Raw genomic sequence first — 12,483 nt, 5'->3', positions numbered from 1 at the left:
AGAGTTTAGACACACTGTGTTTGGGAAAAAGTTTTTTTTCTTCTATATATTTTCCATTTGAGTCCATAAGTAGTACAATCTGTGTCTTGTGTTTGTCCTCAGTGGGTGTGGGGGGGTTGTCAGAAGGGCTATCAGGCAGGCTGACAGGGGGGTGCTCAGAGGGGGTGAGAGCCGCTGGGCTTGGGGTTCTTCATTTGTCTGTTCTGCTGTGATGTCGACTCTATGGTCAGGGTCTGGTGTGGACTGTTCTGCTGTGGTGTCGAGACTTTTGTTGGGTGCTGAGGTGGGCTGTTCTGCTGGCTTCTCTGTGGGGGTGGCCACCTCTCTAGTGGGTTGTTCTCTGTCGCACGCCGTCCCCCTCAACCTCTCCTCCACCCCCCCTCACCCTCTCCTCCATCCCCCTCACCCTCTCCTCCATCCCCCTCAACCTCTCCTCCATCCCCCTCAACCTCTCCTCCACCAGCAGTCTGACACTCTCCTCTAGTGCTCTGTTCTGCTCCTCTTTCTCCTGTTGTATTTGTCTCACCACTGTCCAAAGTGCAGATATGTCTCTGTCCACCTCCAGCTCTCCGGGTCTGGTTAAGGGGCTGTTGTTGTGCTGGACTGTTGTCTGGGTCTGTGCTGACTGAAGTGTAATCACCTGCTGTTCCAGCTCCACCTGCCTTATCTCCAGCTGGGTGAATTTGTCCTTCATTTCAATGAGGGAGTGGTAATCTGTGCTGGGAGGTTGACTCTCTGCTGGGGGTTGCTCGTCTGTGGGGTTACATAATGAAGAGGTCATGTCTGACCCGCTCGGTGTGGGGGTATCTTTATCAAGGGAGAGCTTCTCCTGCTGGGCTAATTCTTTGATTAGGTGAAAGTCCAGCTGAAACTGTTTGTGATTACCCTGTGCCATTACTGTTCCGGACTTATAGATATTTATATTACTTGACTCAGAGTCCTCGTTATCAAGTATTCTGAGTTTCCACCCCTCGTTAATCCCCGCTCTCGTAACAAGGGGGTAGTGTGCTAATATAGCACTGTGCCATGCCAGGGGATGGTTTGTGTGGAAGATAAGGTTGCTGATGTTCCCATTTTTGTAATAGTCAGCAAAAAGTGTCTCTTGATTTTCCATAAGGAGTTTCATTTTGTAATCTTTTCTTGCCTTATTATTCTTTACATGCACAGGGTACTGTATTTTAATTACCTCTGAACAGCAGGAGGGAGCTTCTAAGGCCTCTCCATTTGGTTGGGGTAGACTGTGTGACTCTCCTGCCATTGTTGGGCTAATGGGCTTTGACACCTCTCACTTGACACGTCGGTGCTAGTTGAAGCTGTATCAAGCTTGGCAGAATTATGTTAGAATTCAGTCCTTATAAAGTAATGTTGTGTATTTCTTCTATCTCTCTATAGTGCTGTTTCTTGTATTATGGTCTCTTGTTTCTTTAGAGGTTTCACTTTGTTGTCCTTTTTCTTTTCCTTTTTCTTCTGTCCTTATTTTGTCTTCCTTTCTTCTGTTAACTAGATATTTTTTGTTGTTATTCTTTGTAAGCTAGCTAGCTTCTCTCTCTCTCTCTCTCTCTCTCTCCTCTCTCTCTCTCTCTCTCTCTCTCTCTCTTTCTATCTCTCTCCCTCTCCCTCTCTCTCTCTCTCTCTCTCTCTCTCTCTCTCTCTCCTTGTCTCTCTCTCCCTCTCCCTCTCTCCCTCTCCCTCTCCTCTCTCTCTCTCTCTCTCTCTCTCCCTCTCTCTCTCCCTCTCTCTCTCTCCTCTCTCCTCTCTCTCCCTCTCTGTCTCTCTCTCTCTCCCTCTCTCTCTCTCCTCTCCCTCTCCCTCTCTCTCTCTCTCTCTCTCTCTCTCTCTCTCTCTCTCTCTTCTCTCTCTCTCTCTCTCCCTCTCTCTCTCTCTCTCTCTCTCTCTCTCTCTCTCCTCTCTCTCTCTCTCCTCTCTCTCTCTCTCTCTCTCTCTCTCTCTCTCCTTCTCTCCTCTCTCTCTCTCTCTCTCTCTCTCTCTCATTCTCTCTCTCTCTCCCTCTCTCTCTCTCTCCCTCCCTCTCCCTCTCCCTCTCTCTCTCTCTCTCTCTCTCTCTCTCTCCTTCTCTCTCTCTCCCTCTCTCTCTCCCTCTTCCTCTCCCTCTCCCTCTCTCTCTCTCTATCTCTCTCTCTCTAACAGATATGTGGAGTAGGAGGGAGGGAATAGATCAGCAGTGAGCAGGTTTAAATGAGTCAGTCTGGTGGCTGATGGCTCAGTTCAGCTTAGAAGTAATCAGTGGCGGGGCAGACCAAACTCAACTTGGATCAAAAACAATTAGCAGTTCACTAGAGGTCCTGGGTTGTACATGCTCGTACAACACGCCTGGCCTGTCCCCTGGGTAGAGAGCCACAAATGAAGACAAGGGAATCACCCTGTCTGCATCCCAAATGGCACCCTATTCCCTTTATACTGCACTATTTTTGACCAGGGCCCATAGACGTAGCCCATGTACTTCTAATCAAATCAAATCAAATTGTATTTGTTACATGCTTGGTAAATAACAGGTGTAGACTAACAGTGAAATGCTTACTTAGGGCTCTTCCAACAATACAGTTCTCCAGATCACGTTGATAGGATTGTCTTAGATGGAGCTCATCCAGTCTATTCTCCAGTGATTGCTCGTTCGCCAATAGAACGGAGGGTAGAGGCGATTTATCCACTCTCCGGCGTAGTATCGTCAGGTATCCCGCACGCCGGCATCTATAGCACCGTCTCCTCCTCCTTCCAGTGTTGGGGATTTGGGCCTGGTCCAGTATAATCGATATGTCTTTCGCCTCCAACTCATTGTAGTAGAAGTTCTTATCTAGTTAGAGGTTAGTGTTCTGATGTCCAGAAACTCTTTTCAGTCATATGAAACAATGGCATAAATGTTACATGTAGTACACCAAAAAGTAACATCAGTACAAAAAGATGCACAAAATAGCACAATTGGTCAGGAGCCCGTAAAACGGCTGCTATTCCCTCCAGCGCCATGCTTAGTACATACAGTACCCTCCCCAGTAGTGAAAACATTCTCTTGATTAACACTCTCCACAATGTTCTGCAGAGAAGAGGGCCACACATGAAGACATGATTTAGCATGTATTTGATGTTCTAACATACAACCTCCTCAACCCAGTAGCCTAGTGGAGAAATACTCCCCTTAACGCCCTCTAAACACACACACACACACTCCCCATAACACCATCCACCACAGCACACTAAGCCAAGCAGTGATTGGGGATTATCAAGCCTACAAAATTAACACTCACACGTCTTAGATAATTACATGCTAATGTTCAATAAGCCCTGTAAGTCCCTGTGAATAAATGCAGCCGACAAATAGAGATAAAAGGAAATGATATCTGTGTAGGGAAAAAAATGAACCGACTAGGGTAAACAATTAAACAAAACACTTACACACACACAAACGTACACACACACACACACACACACACACCGGAATAATGGAAATGAAACATAATGAATGCATAATTTAGCCAGAACCACCCAGATGTACCTTTAAGAAAGATGTACATCCATGCCATGTTTTATTAATTAACAATTAAAACAAGCTCAATGTGTCCCAAATGGCACCCTATTCCCTACATAGTACACTACTTTTGACCAGGGCCCATAGGGTTGTGCACTATTTAGAGAATAGGGTGCCACTCTTTAAGCATCCCTTGGCATGGGAAGTGGACTGTTGTTTTGTTAGAGTTCACTGGACGGTGGTGTTGATGCTCAGGGCTGTTATCATCACAGTGTACAGAGATACATCAACCATCACCTAGCTCTTCACTGTTTCCAGTCCAGGCTAATATTACATAAAGATTCATCAACCACCACCTAGCTCTTTACTGTTTCCAGTCCAGGCTAATATTACATAAAGATTAATCAACCACCACCTAGCTCTTCACTGTCTCCAGTCCAGGTTAATATTACATAAAGATTCATCAACCACCACCTAGCTCTTCACTGTTTCCAGTCCAGGCTAATATTACATAAATATTCATCAACCACCACCTAGCCCTTCACTGTTTCCAGTCCAGGCTAATATTACATAAAGATTCATCAACCACCACCTAGCTCTTTACTGTTTCCAGTCCAGGCTAATATTACATAAAGATTCATCAACCACCACCTAGCTCTTCACTGTTTCCAGTCCAGGCTAATATTACATAAAGATTCATCAACCACCACCTAGCTCTTCACTGTTTCCAGTCCAGGTTAATATTACATAACGATTCATCAACCACCACCTAGCCCTTCACTGTTTCCAGTCCAGGCTAATATTACATAAAGATTCATCCACCACCACCTAGCTCTTCACTGTCTCCAGTCCAGGTTAATATTACATAAAGAGTCATCAACCACCACCTAGCTCTTTACTGTTTCCAGTCCAGGCTAATATTACATAAAGATTCATCAACCACTACCTAGCCCTTTACTGTTTCTAGTCCAGGTTAATATTACATAAAGATTCATCAACCACCACCTAGCTCTTCACTGTTTCCAGTCCAGGCTAATATTACATAAAGATTCATCAACCACCACATAGCCCTTTACTGTTTCCAGTCCAGGCTAATATTACATAAAGATTCATCAACCACCACCTAGCCCTTCACTGTTTCCAGTCCAGGCTAATATTACATAAAGATTCATCAACCACTACCTAGCTCTTCACTGTTTCCAGTCCAGGTTAATATTACATAAAGTTTCATCAACCACCACCTAGCTCTTTACTGTTTCCAGTCCAAGCTAATATTACATAAAGATTCATCAACCACCACCTAGCTCTTCACTGTTTCCAGTCCAGGCTAATATTACATAAAGATTCATCAGCCCCTTTATCCTGGATATGGTGGTCATCTAGCTAACAAATTGGCTTCACACATCATGTGTGTCTGTGTCTACTGTATGTACTTGTGTGCGTGTCACAAATTAATTTGGGTAATGCTAGTAAGTGTCACACACATGCCTATACGTAATGTCCCATAGACAGAGTGAGCTTGGAAGAATTCACCTGGAGCCAGAGATGAATGGCACACAGATACACAGTACATCTTCTTTAGTCCCAAAAGTCTTCATCAGACTGTCAGAGAGAGCTTTAGGGCCCTAGCTGGCCATGTGAGACCTCTCTTTATCTGCGTTCTAAATGGTACTATTTTAACTACGGGCCCTGATCCAAAGTAGTGCACTAAATAGGGTCCATGAGGCACTGCAGTCTCCTCTCTCCTCTCTATCTGCCCCGTCCCCTCTGTAGACCAGCACTTAATCACACACACACACACACACACACACACACACACACACACACACACACACACACACACGCACACACCCACATTGCCCATCTACACCACAGCCTCACAATGTATTGTTGTTCACATTGTTATATTACAGGAGGAATTTGCACACTCTAGATTACAGCCAACATTGAATTCTGAGGTGGTATCCCCACCACCCTGTGTGATATAGGCTAGCAATATCTTTTTAAACGTCAACCACTCGCTATTTACATTCTTCTGCTCAGCATTAAAACAAATGATAATCGATCGGAGCAGTGATGTACGGGGGTAAGCCTCCTGCCGCCGCAAATTAAATAAGAGTAGCGTGGAGGGATACAAGGACGAGTAGAATCAATTCAACAAGTCTCGGGCGTGTTTAGCTGTGATAAAATAGGTCTGCCCAAGCAGCGTGCTGTCACCCTCCTTTATTGCCACTGTCTCTCTCTCAGACGCTCTTCATGGAAGAGATGAGATGAGAGGGACAAGGATGCAATCAGGCTTTCATTATGAAGAGGTGTGTACGTGCGTGCGTGGGAGAGTGTGTGTGTGTGTGTGTGTGTGTGTGTGTGTGTGTGTGTGTGTGTGTGTGTGTGTGTGTGTGTGTGTGTGTGTATTGTGTGCTTGTGTGTCAGGAGGAGCAGAAGCAGGCCTGGCTCTCATATAACAGGGATGTATGTCTCCCTCTTTGTCTCTCTCTCTCTCTCTCTCTCTCTCTCTCTCTCTCACGCACATCTAATAAACACTACTGTTGTTCAGGTGTTGCTGCTTCATCGCTCGCCTCTGATGCTTTAATGGAATAAATTAGAATAGTGTATTGCTCTAGCAGTGAACATGCATGTTATGTGTGATAGTGATGTGAGGTGCTGCATGTGGAGTATGGTAAGTCATGATAAATTACTCCAACCTGACATGTTGATAGGGGTAGATTGGTCTAGGGCTGGTAGCCTACCAGATGTTAAAAGGCATATATTATTATTGGTCTGTTACCTTTGTTGTAAAGCATAAATAATTATTATAATCCAAATAATATGCCATTTAGCAGATTTGATTAATCCAGTGCAATTTACAATACACTGAGTGCACAGGGTAAACTGTCTGTACCACAGCTTGAACCCGGGGCCCCCTGCCTTGACAACACGTGACCACCCTCCCTGCCCTGCTTGACAATTTACTATCTAGTTGTGCCACTGAAAACTAACGTTTTCAATGGCACCGTTGGCGACATTTCAAGCTTGCTGTTGAGTGAGCTTCCAGCCCATTCTTATCTCAGTTAAATAGTCACTACAAAATGGCTTCCTGCAGCCATTTCTCACTTACTGATTCCCAGCTGAGAGAGAGAGAGAGAGAGAGAGAGAGAGAGAGAGAGACCATTGTGCATTTAACCCTTGGAGTGCTATTTGTCTCCTCTCAGCATTGTGCTCTGCTGTGGATCTTACCATGCACTGCTTTCTTTGGCTGCAATCTCAAGTGGCACCCTATTCACTCTATATCATGCTATACAGTCCCTCTGGGAACCTGGTTAAAATGAGTGCACTGAATAGGGTTTCATTTGAGACGCATTGTTCTTCTCAGCATTGTGCTGTGGAATGACATTTATGTAATTTAGCAGACACTCTTACCCAGAGCAACTTACAGGCACAATTAGAGTTAAAATAAGTGCCTTGCTCAAGGGCACATTAACATATTTTTCACCTTGTCGCTTTAGGGATTCGAACCAGTGACCTTTCAGTAACTGGCCCAACAATCTTCACCTATTTAACCATACACTGCTTTCTTTTTTCTCCTGTTGGGCAAACCTCTTTTTTACTACAAATAGAAACAGGGGGCTGGAAATGAACTGGGACGAGCCATTCATTCGAGCCACACACATTCTACACACACATGCACAGGCACGTACGCACACTTGCACACTTGCACACACACAGACACAATGTGCCCTCCACATAAGGCACTGCACTGCAGTATAGGCTCCCTCCATACAGTCCGCTGAGAAGTAATTTCCCCTGTAACCAGGCAGACAAGGCAATTCCACAAACCCATCTACACACAAATACAGCAACGACAAGCAGGCAGAGAAAAAAGGCTTTTTAATATGGAAGCATGGAAGCGGGGGAGGAGTGGGACTATAATTGATGACAACTATTTGGGTAAGAGATTAAGATTCATGGTGAGGGCCACACAGGTTGGACACGGCACCACGCTGCGGACTCCAACCATGAAGGATACGGCGTGACACTTTGACCAGCCTGAAATTAGTAAATGTGGTATAAAAACCATCAAAAACTATTTCAGTCACATCTAGACTGAGAGAGAGAGAGAGACAGAGACAGAGACAGAGATAGAGAGTGAAAGAGAGAGTGAAAGAGAGAGTGAAAGACAGAGTGAAAGAGAGAGTGAAAGACAGAGAGAGAGAGAGAAAAGTGGGAATGGGAGACAAAGAACAGCTAAAGGAAGGAGAAAAAGGAGGAAACAAATTAGTACAATACCACACCATGATATCAGTTTGCTTTCCCAATTAGCATAATTTAACAATGTGAATAGCTTTGATAACATTTCCATCCTGCGACCAGACTCTGTGAATGGTGCATGTTCAGCTTTGGGACTAGTGCTAGCTCGGTGCAGAGTGTCCAGGATGCCTGGAGCAGTATTTGCAGAATAGCTCAAAACATGCACACAAACACGCACACACACACACACACAGGCGCAATCACACACACACATGACAGCTTTGCCTGAAAGAAGCTTCACCTCAGACCAATGTTCCCTCTGATTTCTTGGGGCACTGAGCAAATTTGTAGGTCTTGTTAGTGGAAACTTGAACGTTGTGAGAATTTTGTGCAACTTCCCGGCGCATGTTTACAATGAACACTGAGGCTGTAGCCTTACAGTTTTAGACAGTAGTCAATAGGCTATTGTGGCTATTTAAGTATAATGTAGGCCTACAAACAAAACCAATGGAGCAAAACCCATAACATTTTTTCACATGGAAATAGCTTTTGATTTCTATGATGTAGCCTATATGTGCTGTTCGATGCAGGCCTACATTGCATGAGACTTTTAAAAACATTTTAACATTATGAAGGACTAGATATTAATAAATTATGTTTTACTTGGTCTGTAACACCATGGGCCAAATAGGTGACTGTAAATTGCATTGAATTGTGTTGTATGATTCAAGAAACAACTTTTCAAAATACAATTAATTATTATTCGGCCTACTGTACAGCGAATTAGACAACGTAGGCTACCCCTCTGCCTATTGGCTTATTTGCATATTCAAGCCTGTCTCAAAATACAACACTGCCCCTTTAATTAAGACGTAAGCGTTTTACCTGACTGGCTTTTCAAAGACAGCTTGACATGTAGCCTACACGTTTTTACTCTTTTATGAAGCCGTAACTTCCCATTGCTGACCTATACTTACTGTATCTATAACGGGGCCAATAACTCGCTAACTAGCAAAGAATATCAACAAAAGTCCACACGCGTGGCTCTGATCTGATCTGGTCTGAAAAGTGCCTTCATTCGCGGGTGAGCTCGTGGGCTACACCTGCCAGTAGAGTTCTACTCCGTTGCGCTCTAATAAATGTATAGACTCCATCTTGCAAAGTTAGTTTTGTTTTATTTTGTTGCATTGAAAAGGGGTTGATATAATGTTGATTCATCACAGAAGAAAACGTTGATCAATATAGTGAACTCAGTGCGGTTCAATCTCTTCCATTTCTTCTGCGAGGCAGTTCTGTAGGAGGTGTGCGGTCAGCGTGCGGGCAGTTTTGAGGGAACAAAGCCTCAGACATATATCTACCTGGCAGGACTTTAAAAAGTGGCTGAGATATCTCAGTACTCCATGTGGTCCGTGCTGCACAACCATCTAAAGCTTTCCCTGCACTGCAACAGTCTAAAGCCACCCCTGGGGCTGGGATGATGGCAGCTTTTAGAAATCATACAGTATGACATAGTCCTTTATTCTGCCTCAGACATCCCTCTGTAGTGGAACTTCCACAGGTAACACACACCAGCAAGATCATGGAGGATATGCAATAGACTAGAGTATAGACTGTAGGTACTAGTGTAATTCTGCTATGCCTCCATAGTATACATTGCAGGGTCATGTTTTGTAAATGTGTACACACTGTATTGTATATGTGCTGTGAGAGCTGGGTAAGTGTTTCAGTGAGAGCTGGATTGGTGTGTGTGTTTCAGTGAGAGCTGGGTTGGTGATGTGTATGTGTTTCAGTGAGAGCTGGATTGGTGTGTGTGTGTTTCAGTGAGAACTGGATTGGTGTGTGTGTGTTTCAGTAAGAGCTGGGTTGGTGGTGTGTGTTTCAGTGAGAACTGGGTTGGTGTGTGTGTTTCAGTGAGAGCTGGATGGGTGTGTGTGTGTGTTTCAGTGAGAGCTGGGTTTGTGATGTGTGTTTTAGTGAGAGCTGGGTTGGTGCGTGTGTATGTGTTTCAGTGAGAGATGGGTTGGTTGTGTGTGTTACAATGAGAGCTGGGTTGGTGTGTGTGTGTGTGTGTGTGTGTGTGTGTGTGTGTGTGTGTGTGTGTGTGTGTGTGTGTGTGTGTGTGTGTGTGTGTGTGTGTGTGTGTGTGTGTGTGTGTGTGTGTGTGTGTGTGTGCGCGTGTGTGTGTGTTTCAGTGAGAGCTGGGATGGTGTGTGTGTGTTTCAGTGAGAGCTGGGTTGGTGTGTGTGTGTTTCAGTGAGAGCTGGGTTGATGTGTATGTGTTTCAGTGAGAGCTGGGTTGATGTGTATGTGTTTCAGTGAGAGCTGGGTTGGTGTGTGTGTGTGTGCGGTCAGACTAGCAACGGCCACAGCGTGCCTCCAGGCTAGTCAGACCGCTTGGTCAGGCAGCGGGAAGGCATCCTTTACCTGTCAAAACATCTGTACTCACACACACAGACATGCTACATACTATCCCACCTCCCTGCTAATGGTTTTGCTTCCGCTTGCTTCTCATCAGACCTAGGTCAAATAAGTGAACTCCATGGGTTTCATCCTGGTTGAGATGTCGTGCATGCACATATCCTATCTGACTGTATTTGGTATTTTGGTATTTTATTAGGATCCCCATTAGATGTTGCAAAAGCAGCAGCGACTCTTCCTGGGGTTCAACACAAAACATGAAACACAATACAGAATGACATAATACAGAACGACATAATACAGAACATCATTACTCAATGCCTACATACAAACTATCTAGGTCAAATCGGGGAGAGGCATTGTGCATTGTAAAGCAAAGGTGTTGCTTTATCTGTTTTTTGAAACCAGGTTTGCTGTTTATTTGAGCAATATGAGATGGAAGGAAGTTCCATGCAATAAGGGCTCTATATAATTATTTTCTTGCATTTGTTCTGGATTTGGGGACTGTGAAAAGATCCCTGGTGCATGTCTGGTTTTGATAAGTCTGTGTGTCAGAGCTGTGTGTAAGTTGACTATGCAAACAATTTGGGATTTTCAACACATTAATGTTTCTTATAAAAAGAAGAAGTGATGCAGTCAGTCTCTCCTCAACTCTTAGCCAAGAGAGACTGGCATGCATAGTATTTAGATCAGCCCTCTGATTACAATTAAGAGCAAAACTTGCCGCTCTGTTCTGGGCGAGCTGCAGTTTAACTAGGTCTTTCCTTGCAGTACTGGACCACACGACTGGACAATAACCAAGATTAGACACAATTACCTTCCTTGTCACTGATCAGACCTGGGTCAAGTACATGATGTCAAACACTTTACAATCTTTACACTTCATTTAGCTTGGAGTTTGTACTTTTGGGACTATTTACTTTATATATTACAGTGGCTCCATTTTTAACCAGGTCTGGCAAACTGACCTTCCCAACAGTCATGCAATAAGCTTAGTCTTCAATACCATCAAACATCCAATCAATCAATAAAAATACAGGCCTGGACATTCCCTCCTCACCCTAACCCCAGTTATTCCCAGTTAGCTGGAACATATATCTGGTAAGACTCCCATTCATTGTCAGTAATCCACATCCAGCTCTATGTTGATAAACTCCTGGCTAAACCACCTCTAAATTCCTGTCAGGATCAGCTCAGAGCTCTGACTTCTGACCCGTCACATTCTATACACTGCTCACAGTAAAGGCTTTACCTTTGACATGGTGTCAGCAGCACACACACACTCCCTTTAACCCGGTGTCAGCAGCACACACACACTCCCTTTAACCCGGTGTCAGCAGCACACACACACTCCCTTTAACCCGGTGTCAGTAGACAGCACAGCTTGGTCAGTCAAGGATAGATGGCAAAGTTAAGAGGATTGTGGGTAATGAGTTGTGTCGTGATCTCCTCTTCTGTGACCTGTGTATGTGTGTGTTTGTGTATGTGTGTGTCATGATCTGTGACCTGTGTGTGTGTGTGCGTGTGTGTGTGTGTCATGATCGCCTCCTCTCTTCTATGACCTGGCCGGATGTGGTCTAGGCTAGGATTAGATTAGCCGCGGCGCTCGGATAAAGGACCCATAGACATGTGGGACACACACACCTCCACCCAAGGGGCCGTGCACCTTATCAGTGTGCTGTGTAGAGCTCTGACTCAGACTGGGATGCTGGGTAGAAGCATTGACCTGTATCCATGGTGACCTGAGCCCTGGCAGTGGTGATGTAGAGGGTGTGTGTGTGTGTGCAGGGTCTGGAAAGCCTGAGGGGGTGTCTACTATCAGAACACTTACTGCTGCTGTGCCCTAAATAGACCACTACCTCTTCTTTCATCCGTCTCTCTGACATCCTCCTTTCACAACCTCTCGTCCTTACAGTCCTTCCTGGTCCTGCTCTCTCCACAAAGTCCTTATACAGTAGCTATCTATAGGAGACACACACTCACACATGCAGTCATACAAGCATGCACACACACATGCATGCACACACTCACACACACTGCTGTGGCCCTTTAGAGACTGTACTGAGAGAGAACAGACTCAACCACTCACCTGCCTGTAAATTGGCAAATATCTTCCTCTTGGCAAACATCTCTGTAAAATGTTTTTTTATATCTTCCTCTTGGCAAACATCTCTGTAAAATGTTTTTTATATCTTCCTCTTGGCAAACATCTCTGTAAAATGCTTTTTATATCTACCTCTTGGCAAACATCTCTGTAAAATGCTTTTTTATATCTTCCTCTTGGCAAACATCTCTGTAAAATGCTTTTTATATCTACCTCTTGGCAAACATCTCTGTAA

This window comes from Oncorhynchus nerka, linkage group LG1 (genome assembly GCF_034236695.1).
Source record: "Oncorhynchus nerka isolate Pitt River linkage group LG1, Oner_Uvic_2.0, whole genome shotgun sequence".
In the NCBI taxonomy this organism is placed as follows: Eukaryota; Metazoa; Chordata; class Actinopteri; order Salmoniformes; family Salmonidae; genus Oncorhynchus; species Oncorhynchus nerka.
The sequence above is the reverse complement of the archived record's forward strand: the minus strand, read 5'-3'. Positions refer to the sequence as shown.